Here is a 12,188-nt window from a genome sequence, read left to right as displayed (position 1 = left end):
GAGCAGGAAGGAGGGATGTGGAGGGAGAGCAGGAAGGAGGGATGTGGAGAGATGGAGGGATGTGGAGAGATAGCAGGAAGGAGGGAGAGAGGAGAGCAGGAAGGAGGGATGTGGAGAGATAGCAGGAAGGAGGGAGAGAGGGAGAGCAGGAAGGAGGGATGTGGAGAGAGAGAGAATAGCAGGAAGGAGGGATGTTGGAAGAGAGAGCAGGAAGGAGGGATGTGGAGAGAGAGCAGGAAGGAGGGATGTGGAGGAGAGAGGGAGAGCAGGAGGAGGGAGAGAGGATAGAGGGAAGGAGGGATGTGGAGGGAGAGGGAAGGAGGGTGTGGAGGAGAGCAGGAAGGAGGGATGTGGAGGGATAGCAGGAAGGAGGGATGTGGAGAGAGAGAGGGATAGCAGGAAGGAGGGAGAGAGGGATAGAGGGAAGGAGGGATGTGGAGGGAGAGAGGGAAGGAGGGATGTGGAGGGATAGCAGGAAGGAGGGATGTGGAGAGATAGCAGGAAGGAGGGAGAGAGGAGAGCAGGAAGGAGGGATGTGGAGAGAGAGAAGATAGCAGGAAGGAGGGATGTGGAGAGAGAGCAGGAAGGAGGGATGTGGAGAGAGAGCAGGAGGAGGGATGTGGAGGGAGAGAGGGAGAGAGAGAAGGAGGGAGAGAGGGATAGAGGGAGGAGGGTGTGGAGGGAGAGAGGGAAGGAGGATGTGGAGGGAGAGCAGGAAGGAGGGATGTGGAGAGATAGCAGGAAGGAGGGATGTGGAGAGAGAGAGAGAGGGATAGAAGGAAGGAGGGATGTGGAGGAGAGCAGAAGGAGGGATGTGGAGGGATAGCAGGAAGGAGGGATGTGGGAGAGAGAGAGGGATAGCAGGAAGGAGGGAGGAGAGGGATAGAGGGAAGGAGGGATGTGGAGGGAGAGAGGGAAGGAGGGATGTGGAGGATAGGCAGGAAGGAGGGATGTGGAGGGATAGCAGGAAGGAGGGATGTTGGAGAGATAGCAGGAAGGAGGGATGTGGAGGATAGCAGGAAGGAGGATGTGGAAGAATAGCAGGAAGGAGGGATGTGGAGAGAGAGAGAGAGGGATAGAAGGAAGGAGGGATGTGGAGAGAGAGCAGGAAGGAGGGATGTGGAGGGATAGCAGGAAGGAGGGATGTGGGAGAGATAGCAGGAAGGAGGATGTGGAGGATAGCAGGAAGGAGGGATGTGGAGGGATAGCAGGAAGGAGGGAGTGAGAGAGAGAGGGATAGCAGGAAGGAGGGATGTGGAGAGAGAGGAGAAGCAGAAGGAGGGATGTGGAGGGTAGCAGGAAGGAGGGATGTGGGGAGAGAGAGAGAGCAGGAAGGAGGGATGTGGAGGGAGAGAGGGATAGCAGGAAGGAGGGATGTGGAGAGAGAGAGAGAGATATTGATATGGAGAGAGAGAGAGAAAGAGTATAATTGATATGGAGAGAGAGAAAGAGATATATTGATATGGAGAGAGAAAGAGATATATTGATATGGAGAGAGAGAAAGAGATATATTGATATGGAGAGAGAGAGAGGGAGAGATTGATCGCCAGGTAGCCCTAGTGGTTAGAGTGTAGAGGGGGCAAGGGTAGCCTAGTGGTTAGAGTGTAGAGGGGGCAGGGTAGCCTAGTGGTTAGAGTGTAGAGGGGAGGGTAGCCTAGTGGTTAGAGTGTAGAGGGGGCAGGGTAGCCTAGTGGTTAGAGTGTAGAGGGGGCAGGGTAAGCCTAGTGGTTAGAGTGTAAGAGGGGGCAGGGTAGCTAGTGGTTAGAGTGTAGAGGGGGCAGGGTAGCCTAGGGTATAGAGTGTAGAGGGGCAGGTAGCCTAGTGGTTAGAGTGTAGAGGGGGCAGGGTAGCCTAGTGGTTGAGTGTAGAGGGGGCAGGGTAGCCTAGTGGTTAGAGTGTAGAGGGGGCAGGGTAGCCTAGTGGTTAGAGTGTAGAGGGGGAGGGTAGCCTAGTGGTTAGAGTGTGAGGGGGGCAGGGTAGGCTAGTGGTTAGAGGTGGTAGAGGGGGAGGGGTAGCCTAGTGGTTGAGTGTAGCGGGGGCAGGGTGCCTAGTGGTTAGGTGTAGAGGAGGCAGGTAGCCTGTGGTTAGAGCGTTGGACTTGTAAACTGAAGGTGCTCACCAATCCCGAGTGACAAGGTAAAGTCTGTCGTTTCTGCTGAACAGGAGTTAACCCACTGTTCCCAGCCGTCATTGAAAATAAGACTGGTGTTCTTAACTGACTTTCCTAGTTAAATAAATAAAATATGGAGGGAGATTGATTATGGAGTGAGGAGGGAGGTGTGAGTGTGGGGGAGGACTGTAGAGAGGGAGAGAGATGAGAAGGAAGAGGTCTATGACAATGATGTATCATGCTGATGATCTACTGTGTTTCAGCCCCCCACCACATTGTGTGTGTGTTTCTAGGTGTGTGTGTGTGTGTGTGTGTGTGTGTGTGTGTGTGTGGTGTGTTGTGTGTGTGTGTGTGTGGTGTGTGTGTGTGTGTGTGTGTGTGTGTTACTGGTACAGTCCATGACGTGTATTGCAGTGTGTCATTGGGGGCTTGTCTGGCACTTTGGACAGCGGTATCAGGAGACTCTTCAGCCGCTCAGCCACTTCCTCTGGCCAGAACAATCCACCTGGCGGGAGGGAGGAGTTTAAAGGCACTCCTGCGGATGAGAGAGACAGAATTATGCATTATTCCAAAAAGTCCAAAGGAAAAAGTACTCAGTTAGTTTGTATTATTTATACCAGAGAGAGAAAGAGCTAGCTAGTATCTGGCCCAACAGAGAGTATATAGTGGCAGAATAACTGCACTTTGATGACCTAACTTAGGAAAGCTTGACTATTAAGACTCAGTCAGCATAGCTTGCTATTGAGAAAGGCGCGTAGGCAGACATGCTCTTCAAGAGAAGACAGGGCATGTGCTCACCTGCCCACAAAATGAGGTGGAAACTGAGCTGCACTTCTATCCTGCAAAGTATGACCATATTAGAGACAACATATTTACCATCAGATAACACAGATCTACAAAGAAATCGGGAAATAAATATTTTTGTTTCTACATCCCTCTCTCCTCCCCCTCTTCTCCTCCCCTCTCCTCCCTCCTTCTTCAGCTAGTATTCCTTTACGTAGAGTCTGAAGGATCGTCTGTTGCTGATCCACGTGGACATGGACTTACGCACCGAGTTAAACGTATGATGTTTACTGTACATGTTTTACTGTTTATTTAACTTGTGTTTTAATATCTAGTTTACTTGCTTTGGAATGTAGTCAATGTGTTTCCCATACATAAGCTTAAATTGTAATGAAATTGAGAGAGAGAGATTGCCAAGCTGGAGGCTCAGTCTATTTGAAATGATGAGCTCTCTTAATTCACCATTTTATGTTTATGAAATACTTTTCATTCCAATATATGTGTGGTTTCATACTTCACAACAATCGGTAGGTCAGTAGTCCCAGGAACTAGGTGTTGGTTTAAATGGTGAATTTTAATGGAATAAGGAGCGGAGGTGGTTGGGGGCCGGCTTCAGGAGAGATGAAGCTCAGCCTGCTCACATCGCTCTGACCTGGTGGGGGGGGGGGGGTGTACTGGTTTGGGGGGGGGGGTGTACTGTTGTGGGGTGTGTGTACCTGGTTTTTGGAGGTGTTTGTACCTGGTTGTGGGGTGTGTGCAACCTGGTTGTGGGGGTGTGGTGTACCTGGTTGTGGGGGTGGGTGTACCTGGTTTGGAGAGTGTTGTGTATGGTTGTGGGGGTGTGTGCACTGGTTTAGGGGGTTGTGCACTGGTGTGGGGGTGTGCACCTGGTTGTGGGGGGTGTGGTGTCCTGGTTGTGGGGGGTGTGTACCTGGTTGTGGGGGGTGTGTACCTGGTTGGGGGGGTGTGTACCTGGCTGGTTGGGGGGTGTGTAACTGGTTGGGGGGTGTGTATGGTTGGGGGGTGTGTACCTGGTTGTGGGGGGTGTGTACCTGGTTGGGGGGGTGTGTACCTGGTTGGGGGGGTTGTCCTGGGTTGTGGGGGGTGTGTAGCTGGTTGGGGGGGTGGTACCTGGTTGTGGGGGGTGTATACCTGGTGTTGGGGGGTAGTACCTGGTTTGGGGGGGTGTACTGGTTGTGGGGGGGGGGTGTAACCTGGTTGTGGGGGGGGTGTACTGGTTGTGGGGGGGGTAGAGGGGTGTGGTACCTGGTTGGGGGGGGTGTGTACCTGGTTGTGGGGGGGGGTGACTGGTTGTTGGGGGGGGGGTGTACTGGTTGTGGGGGGTGTGTACTGGTTGTGGGGGGTGGTGTACTGGTTGTGGGGTGTGTACCCTGGTTGTGGGGGGGGTGTACCGGTTGTGGGGGGGGTGTACTGGTTGTGGGGGGGGGTGTACTGGTTGTGGGGGGGGGTTGTGTACCTGGTTGTGGGGGGGGGGGTTGTACCTGGTTGTGGGGGGGGTGTAATACCTGGTTTGTGGGGGGTGTGTACTGGTTGTGGGGCGGGTGGTGTCCGTGGTTGTGGGGCGGGGTGTGTACTGGTTTGTGGGGCCGGGGTGGTGTACCTTGTTGTGGGGCGGGGTGTGGTACGCCCTGGTTGTGGTGGGGGTGTGTAACCTGGTTGTGGGGGGGGTGTACACTGGTTGTGGGGGGGGGGGGGGTGGTTACTGGTTGTAGGGGGGGGTGTACCTGGTTTGTGGGGGGGTGTACCCTGGTTGTGGGGGGGTGTCTGGTTGTGGGTGGGTTGTGTACCTGGTTGTGGGGGGGGGTTGTACCTGGTTGTGGGCGGGGTGTGTGTAATGGGTTGTGGAGGTGTGTACTTGGTTGTGGGGGGGTGTTGTGGACTTGGTTGTGGGGTGGTGTGTACCTGTTGTGGGGTGTGTGTAACCTGGTGTGGGGGTGTGTGTACTGGTTGGTGGGGGGGGTGTACCTTGTTGTGGGGGGTGTGTAGCCGGTTGTGGGGGGGGTGTACTGGTTGTGGGGGGTGTCTGGTTGTGGGGGGGTGTACCTGTTGTGGGTGGGGTGTGTACCTGGTTTGTGGGGGTGTGTGTACTGGTGTGGGGGGGTGTGTACCTTTCCTGGTTGTGGGGGGGGTGTGTACCGCTGGTTGTGGGGGGGGTGTGGTCCTGGTTGTGAGGGGGGGGGGGTGTCTGGTTGTGGGGGGGGGGGTGTACCTGGTGTGGGGGGGGGTGTACCCCTGGTTGTGGTTGGGGGTGTGTACCACCCCTGGTTGTAGGGGGGTACCCCTGGTGTGGGGGGTGTACCCCACCGCATGGTTGTGGGGGTGTGTGTACTGGTTGTGGGGCGGGGTGTGTATGGGTTGTGGGGGGGGTGTGTCCCCTGGTTGTGGGGGGGTGTACTGGTTTTGTGGGGGGTGTGTACCCTGGTTGTGGGGTGGGGTGTACCCCTGTTGGTGGGGGGGTGTGACCTGGTTGTGGGGGGGGGTGTACTGGGTTGTGGGGTGTGTGTACCCGCTGGTTGGTGGGGGGTGTGTAAACCTGGTTGTGGGGGGGGGGTGTACCCTGTGGTGGGGGGGGGGTGTGTACCTCCCTCTCAGACTGAAAGTGTAAATGAGTCTTCTGACCTCCAACCCCTGACCCTGTGTACCAGGGGTGTATTCATTACGGAAACCGTTTAAGAACCAAACTGAAGCAAACAGAGCAAAYCAAGTTTCTATTGGACAAATTCAGGTAGGTCCCGCCCCGTTTTGTTCTGTTTGCTTCAAGTTAGGAAACGTTTTGCAACAAATTGAATACCGCCCTGTGGTGTCTGAATGTGAGCGCTTGATAATTCACCATGGCCATTTGTGTGAATATTGTCTGTAATTCTAGGTATTTCATGTACAGAGTGTTTTAAATTGTTGTATTGGAGACGTAATAAATATATAAATATTGACATATCACAAAGCTTCGGAAGGTTTTAATGAATATGTTTTGGCTCCCAAATAGTTTTCCAGTTCCCTGCTTTACCTGAGCTGAGTGCATGATGGGGCACTGGGATGAGACCACTCTGACTCACATATGGGAGGTCAAATCCTCATTTCCACAGAAAGATATAACATTGTTTTGCTGTATTTAGTATGTGGTTTAATCCAAAATATACAAATCAAATCTAGAAGAAAAAGTGAGGTGGTTGATTAAACAATGTGAAATCAGGGATGGAAAACCCAGGGTTTCTAAACCCTTTGGCGGTTTCACCAACCCAACAACGGCTCATTACTCTGAGCTTTGAACACAGTGACATCTGCTGGTCAGAATGAAATATTATCGTGTTTGTTTATATAGACTCGTTGCATCCATCAAAACGTTGTGGGCACAATGGAAAGGTAGTTAGACTGGGTGGTTCGTATCCCACATCCTGCTTACCCTTTTTGGCTCCAGGTTCACTATTGTTTTCATACTTTGCATCTGTGCTATTATTTAGGATGCTGAAGAGAAATGATTATAGGCTCAACTAAATAAAACTAGATATTTGAACAATGATGGGAAAACGGCGTTTCACAGGAAATCTTTTATCAACCATTGGCAGGAATCGATCTTGCGGTCTGATCCCAAATCACGACCCTACCTGCTGAGCTACAGCTCAGGTGCTATAAACAAAATGCATTTCATTAAATTCATAAATTGTGTCTCCAGGTGAGATTCGGTGTTTGAAAACAACTTTGCATCAATGAAAACACTGGCATCGCGGCCAAATCAGCAGGATCTGGCATTCTGCAACAACATGGTCATGGTTTCAAAATAAGCTTCGGACGTCATCGATCACATCGTCATGTTACTTTGAAACGAGAAAAACYTATAATAAACATTTACAAAGACCATTGCATGATATGCTTATCGAAACTCATTATTTAAAAGTTAGGGCGGTTGGACCAAATTATTTTCAATCATTTCCTTGTGAACAGAACCATTTCCCCCCCCCCATTCCGTCCCACTGTTCCTACCAGCAAAATAAAGTTCTGAACCGGTTCGAAACAAAAAATAATAACTGTTTTAATCGTTCCTTTCTGAACCTCTGAAATAGTTTATTTTGTTTTACATGAAATGAGGTCATCAATAGATAGAGCACGGCAAGCTGTTACCTGCAATGAACAGACATGTGAGTGTAGAGGGTGCGACATGCAGGAGAGTATGGAGCGCACGTTTGGGTCATAAAGCACGTGGTCAAAACGCGATCTTTTAATGCTACGTGTGTAAAGTAAACAGGTGCACGCGTTAAATGAGCTAGCGTTAAATACGTTTCACGCGTTAAAATGGACGTCTTCACTGTTAAATGGACGTCTACATGGTCAAATGGACGTCTACATGGGTCAAATGGACGTCTACATGGGTCAAATGTGCTGCAGGCGATTCAACAAGTGCTAATAAACGGCTGCACAAGTCAAGTTAACGCCTGCTGCTGCTAAATATACACCTACACACGCTAACTTAACCCGTTCCTTAATATGCGTCATTTTACGAGCCAATTTCCCTATTTCCTCCTTTCAACCAGCTTTCACAGTTTGAAGGAACTTCCTTTCCCACTGCAAGCAGAGTTTGAACCTTTACAAGGGAACGGTTTTGTCTTTGAAATGTGTTGTTACTGAATCGTAAAGTTTATCAGCTAGTTTACAGTGGAAMGATCTGTTTCTCATCACTGGCTATAAAATGCAGCTAACATTAATCTAGCACCAGGATCAGCGGTGCTTAGCACACCCTAAATCAGAGATTTTGCTAGCTACATTTAGCTAACGTCGGTAGCCTCGAACCCCGGCCATATTATATCACATAGCCTCAAACTTTCCCCGGTCATTCTGCTGGCCGCAGGGAACGGAACCGTCTTGGGTTTTATTAAAAGCCAAGCTGAAAAACATGTAAACTATAACAGCCACGGAAACACATTGGACTGTGTTAATACTATCAAYGTAAATTAACTTACATACTAGCAAGATTGTTGCTTGCATACAGGGCCAGGCATATACATAGATTAGACAACGGAGATGCTCAAAATCCTGGTYGTTCTCAATTTTTGGACTATTGTCTTGATTTTGCTTTATCATTGACTTAAGGAAGACAAGCTACCTAAATGTGACTTATCGGCTGGTACTGAAGCAGGACACGTTTTTAGCACAAAGCCTTGTATTTAAGCAAAACAACTTATTAAGGTAGGCAACTTCTTCAGCCTGACTGGCTTTCAGTTAAATGTTAGCATTAGCCGCGCTAGCTCGAGATTAGCATGAAGACACAGAAAAGCTCACAAAGCAAATTTGGCTAGTGACAWCCTTGTAAAACCTTTGCTAACCTCTAACGTTACATGTGCACGTTCACTTTTGAATATATTCCATCGAAGCTTATTAGGGTAAAATAACTTCAGGCATATAGCCAATACTGCTTCAAAGGAATAGGGTTCCCATTCCTTCCGCTTTATTTTCACACAACTGTGTCTTGCAGAAGGGAACCACGAAGTGGAGCTTGGAGTGGGCAAAGGGGGAGGCTGATAAAGCAGCAGAGAAGACCTGATTCATCATGTATCACAGTTAATTCAGGTGATTCTCACCTGGTTGGCGTGTATGCACAACACGAAGCCCAGTATGCAACATTAAGCCCAATCACATATCTAATGTTATTAAAACATGTTTCCCAATCTACAGTCAAGCAACGCCTGTCAGTTGTGTTAATGTTACGAACTACAGACAATCTATGGTTCTTGGAGTCAATGAATCAATTGAAAGGGACTACAATTAGAAATGTTTAAACTGCCAGTAAAGATGACAAAAGAATCTGCTCTTATGGTTTCCGTTTACATTTTTCCAGACACTTTTGTTAATGTTTGACGTCAGGCAAAACGTCTTCCGCCACCGTAGGACGGAGAGCCGCTGGTTGGCATTTGACTGCAGTGTCTGTGTGGGTGTACCAGGAAAGGACGTTAGGTCCCCATGATATCGAAGCTTCTTACCGTCTCCACTGCAGCCCAGTCGATATCGATATAAAAAAAAAACTGGAACAATAGATTGTGCTACAGTATGTACAACTTCAGTTTGCCTATTGTCCCAATAAATGTCAATTATACATTTTTACATACGTCAGAGTGCATTTTATTTTATAGCTCTGCTTTCAACGCCATCCTTACCCACAAACTGGTAGACTCAGGGCGTAAACCCTGTAATAACAAATTTAGATTTTTTACATTATAAGAAGGTGTATCCCCAGAATGGACCCGACACTACCATGGTACACATGAGTACATGAAGGATCTGTGGGACCCGACACTACCATGGTACACATGAGTACATGAAGGAGCTGTGGGACCCGACACTACCATGGTACACATGAGTACATGAAGGATCTGTGGGACCTGACATAATGGTGACAGGACAACAGTCTCAGCGTAAACAAAACAAAGTAGATGGTGATACTTGACCKTTCTCCCATCTACTGTACWTTGACATGGAGATGATCAGCAAGTTCCTGGGCACCCTGATATCCTTTTCTGCCCTCAGTTACTTCACTCAAAGTCCCACTTGTGCTTCTCCACTACCCTCAAACTTGCTGCACCGCGACCTGTGTACCTACTACAGTGTCTTATTGCCATTACACATGTAAATTAAATGTCCATATTTATGGTAACGTAGCACATATTGTAACATAGTCCCTTGACATCCATAACTTAACTACTTTGCATAATGCTCAYTTTACCCACTCTAAGAAATCATACATTTAAATATTAAAGCTGCATTCTGTATTACTGATTCTGGTTGGTTGTTTTTGAAAACGTTCGCTACACAACTTTATGTTGCTGATGGACAACCCTGTCGGAAACTTTCAGAATATAAATTATTTTGGGACACATCAACATTGGCTGCAGTATTCTGAACTCACTAGGTGGTCATGCAATAAACGTTTTGGATAATTCCCCTTAAATTAATTATTTACAAGCCCTTAACCAACAATGCAGTTACAAGAAAATAAAATAATTAAACAGCATCAGTGAAATAACAATAACGAGGTTATATACAGGGGATACRGGTACAGAGAATGTGTGGGGGCACCGGTTAGTCGAGTTAATATATACATAGTAGGTAGAGATATTAAAGTGACTATGCATAGATAGAGTAMCAGRAAAGAGTCTGGGTAGCCATTTTGACTAGATGTTCAGGTGGCTMGGGGGTAGAATCTGTTTAGAAGCCTCTTGGACCTAGACTTGGTGCTCCGGTTCCGCTTGCCGTGCGGTAGCAGAGAGAACTGTAGCTGTGGCTCCACTGGCAATCCCAGCCTAGGAATGCTGAAGCCCCCTGAAGGGAAAATGAAAACCTTCTCCATGGTTAAAGGGTATGTGTTCCCCACTGAAAAAAGGGAAGGGGGGGGGACATTAAAGTCCATAAGTAACACAATACTCTAAGTGAAAGTCGTTTGGGATTTAATTGAGCTATTACATTCTTGGGGGGGCCCATGGAGGAATAAGGCTATAAAAAGCTGTCCCAKAGTTGTGAGAGTGAMTAGGTGATGTTTTACTGATGTGGTCCGTGTTACTTCAATGATCATGGTTTTGCATCTAACCTTCCACCTCCAGAAGCCTGTCCCTCCAGAAATGTGACTCTTCTCTCTATTGCTCTTTGATTGGTACCAGGTGGGGAGCGCTCTGCTTTGAAGAGGGAAGATATGTCTTTGACCAAAAGAGGTTTCTCAGCGTAGATGAACACCTCTCTGAAGAGGCTTGAGTGTCTTCATGTAAGGCAGGAGACCAAGACACTCCAGACCCTCTTTGAATCTATAAAGTAAAAAAAAAAATCTATGAATTTGTCCTGAAGAATTTAACTAAACTTGAGATTCCTTAGATATATGGAAAGTCACTACTCAAGAGCATCCCGTATCCTGCTTTCTAAGTAGAACTTTGTGTCTGARTCCACCAGGGCATCCCTCTCCAACGTACGAATGTATCYCACTGGACCCAGCATGACCGCTTCCTGCGCCTCGTCAACAGTTTGTGCTAACTGGATCTTAGATTGTTTATTGAACTGTGTTTTGGGACAAATTAGCAAAACAATAAACGGACTATCACTACCCTTAAAGATTGACTGTCAACAAAAATAAACCAAATCCATGTGGAAAAGTGCTCATGAACGACAATCCAAWTTTTTTTCAAACTTAGTGCAAATTAACAGTAACATAACATCCATCCCAGTATAAAGTTAGTTACCTTCTCCAACTTCTCTCTGAAGTCATATTCCACAATTTCTTTCAGTTCTGGCACAGGAGGTTGTAGGCCTGTATAGCCTCTCTGAAGAAATGTGGCTCTACACCCCCATGTACCAGACAGACAGCAAGCATGCGGCCCACCTGCTTGTATACGCCATCATAGAGTGCTGTCACACAGAAGACAAAACAGTAAATAAAGGACACATTACATACAAAAATCAAATGTCTTACTCAAGTCATAAATATTGCCATAAACAAACGTGTCTTTGTTGATGTAAAAGTGTAACTCACCTTGAGAGTTGCAAGAAAGGCATTTTTGCCAATCAGGTCCCTCAAATATTGCAGAGGAATGGATGGCCCTCATTAGCAGCCGGAGAAATTCTCTTGAGGGACCACCCTCACCAGCTGCCCCTTTTCAGTCAGCATCCCTAAAAGCCATGTCTATTGTTGCATCCAGATTAAAGCGGGCTCTCTTAAAGCCTCTCATTGCACAATCATAAACGTTGTCCCTCATCGTGTTAATTTAGTTGGCATCTCATTAACTTCAGCAGTGTTTGGAGGTCAACACTAAAAGAGACATTCAGAATAACAAAGCTCAGATACTTCCCACAATTCATCTGTAATAACAAGACATTGAATTATTTACAGGGATGACTTACTCGTTGTCATCACCATCATCAACAGAAGAGTGTGGTGAAGGTGGACGATAAGCCTCAGGGAATGGTGGAGGGGATGCCACAGGAAGTGGTATAGGTGGAGGGGAGGCCACAGGAAGTGGTATAGGTGGAGGGGAGGCCACAGGAAGTGGTATAGGTGGATTGGAGGCCACAGGAAGTGGTATAGGTGGAGGTGGGCCACAGGAAGTGGTGCAGAAGATGGGGGGCCACAGGAAGTGGTGCAGAAGATGGGGGGCCACAAGAAGTGGTGCAGAAGATGGGGGGCCACAGGAATAGGTGCTGCCACAAGTGTAGCCTCGTTTGTAGTAGTCTGTAAAAGGTCATTTAAAGGCATATATATTTCAAAAACATGGAGAAAGCAATAAAGCTGTCAAACATAATGTGATTG

At 47.9% G+C, this 12,188-nt stretch overlaps 2 long non-coding RNA genes across 6 annotated transcripts; one reads left to right on the top strand and one right to left on the bottom strand.

Annotated features, from left to right (window-relative positions):
- The first annotated feature begins 937 nt into the window (after positions 1-937).
- On the top strand, positions 938-2,080 carry LOC139027171 (uncharacterized). Of its 5 annotated transcripts, XR_011479221.1 has the most exons (5): positions 981-1,005; positions 1,068-1,145; positions 1,425-1,550; positions 1,814-1,895; positions 2,059-2,080. It is a non-coding gene; the product is annotated as an uncharacterized lncRNA (long non-coding RNA). The 5 variants fall into 5 exon arrangements; XR_011479220.1 differs by lacking the exons at positions 981-1,005; positions 2,059-2,080 and adding an exon at positions 938-978 and having other exon boundaries at positions 1,814-1,979; XR_011479218.1 differs by lacking the exon at positions 2,059-2,080 and having other exon boundaries at positions 1,814-1,979.
- LOC139027172 (uncharacterized) lies at positions 1,586-1,807 on the bottom strand. The gene is made up of 2 exons (XR_011479223.1): positions 1,655-1,807; positions 1,586-1,623 (listed from the first exon to the last, which is right to left on the bottom strand). It is a non-coding gene; the product is annotated as an uncharacterized lncRNA (long non-coding RNA).
- Positions 2,081-12,188: the final 10,108 nt, after the last annotated feature.

This window comes from Salvelinus sp. IW2-2015, unplaced genomic scaffold (genome assembly GCF_002910315.2).
Source record: "Salvelinus sp. IW2-2015 unplaced genomic scaffold, ASM291031v2 Un_scaffold7885, whole genome shotgun sequence".
In the NCBI taxonomy this organism is placed as follows: domain Eukaryota; kingdom Metazoa; phylum Chordata; class Actinopteri; order Salmoniformes; family Salmonidae; genus Salvelinus; species Salvelinus sp. IW2-2015.
Note: the sequence above shows the minus strand (reverse complement) of the source record. Positions and strands in the feature narration are given on the sequence as shown.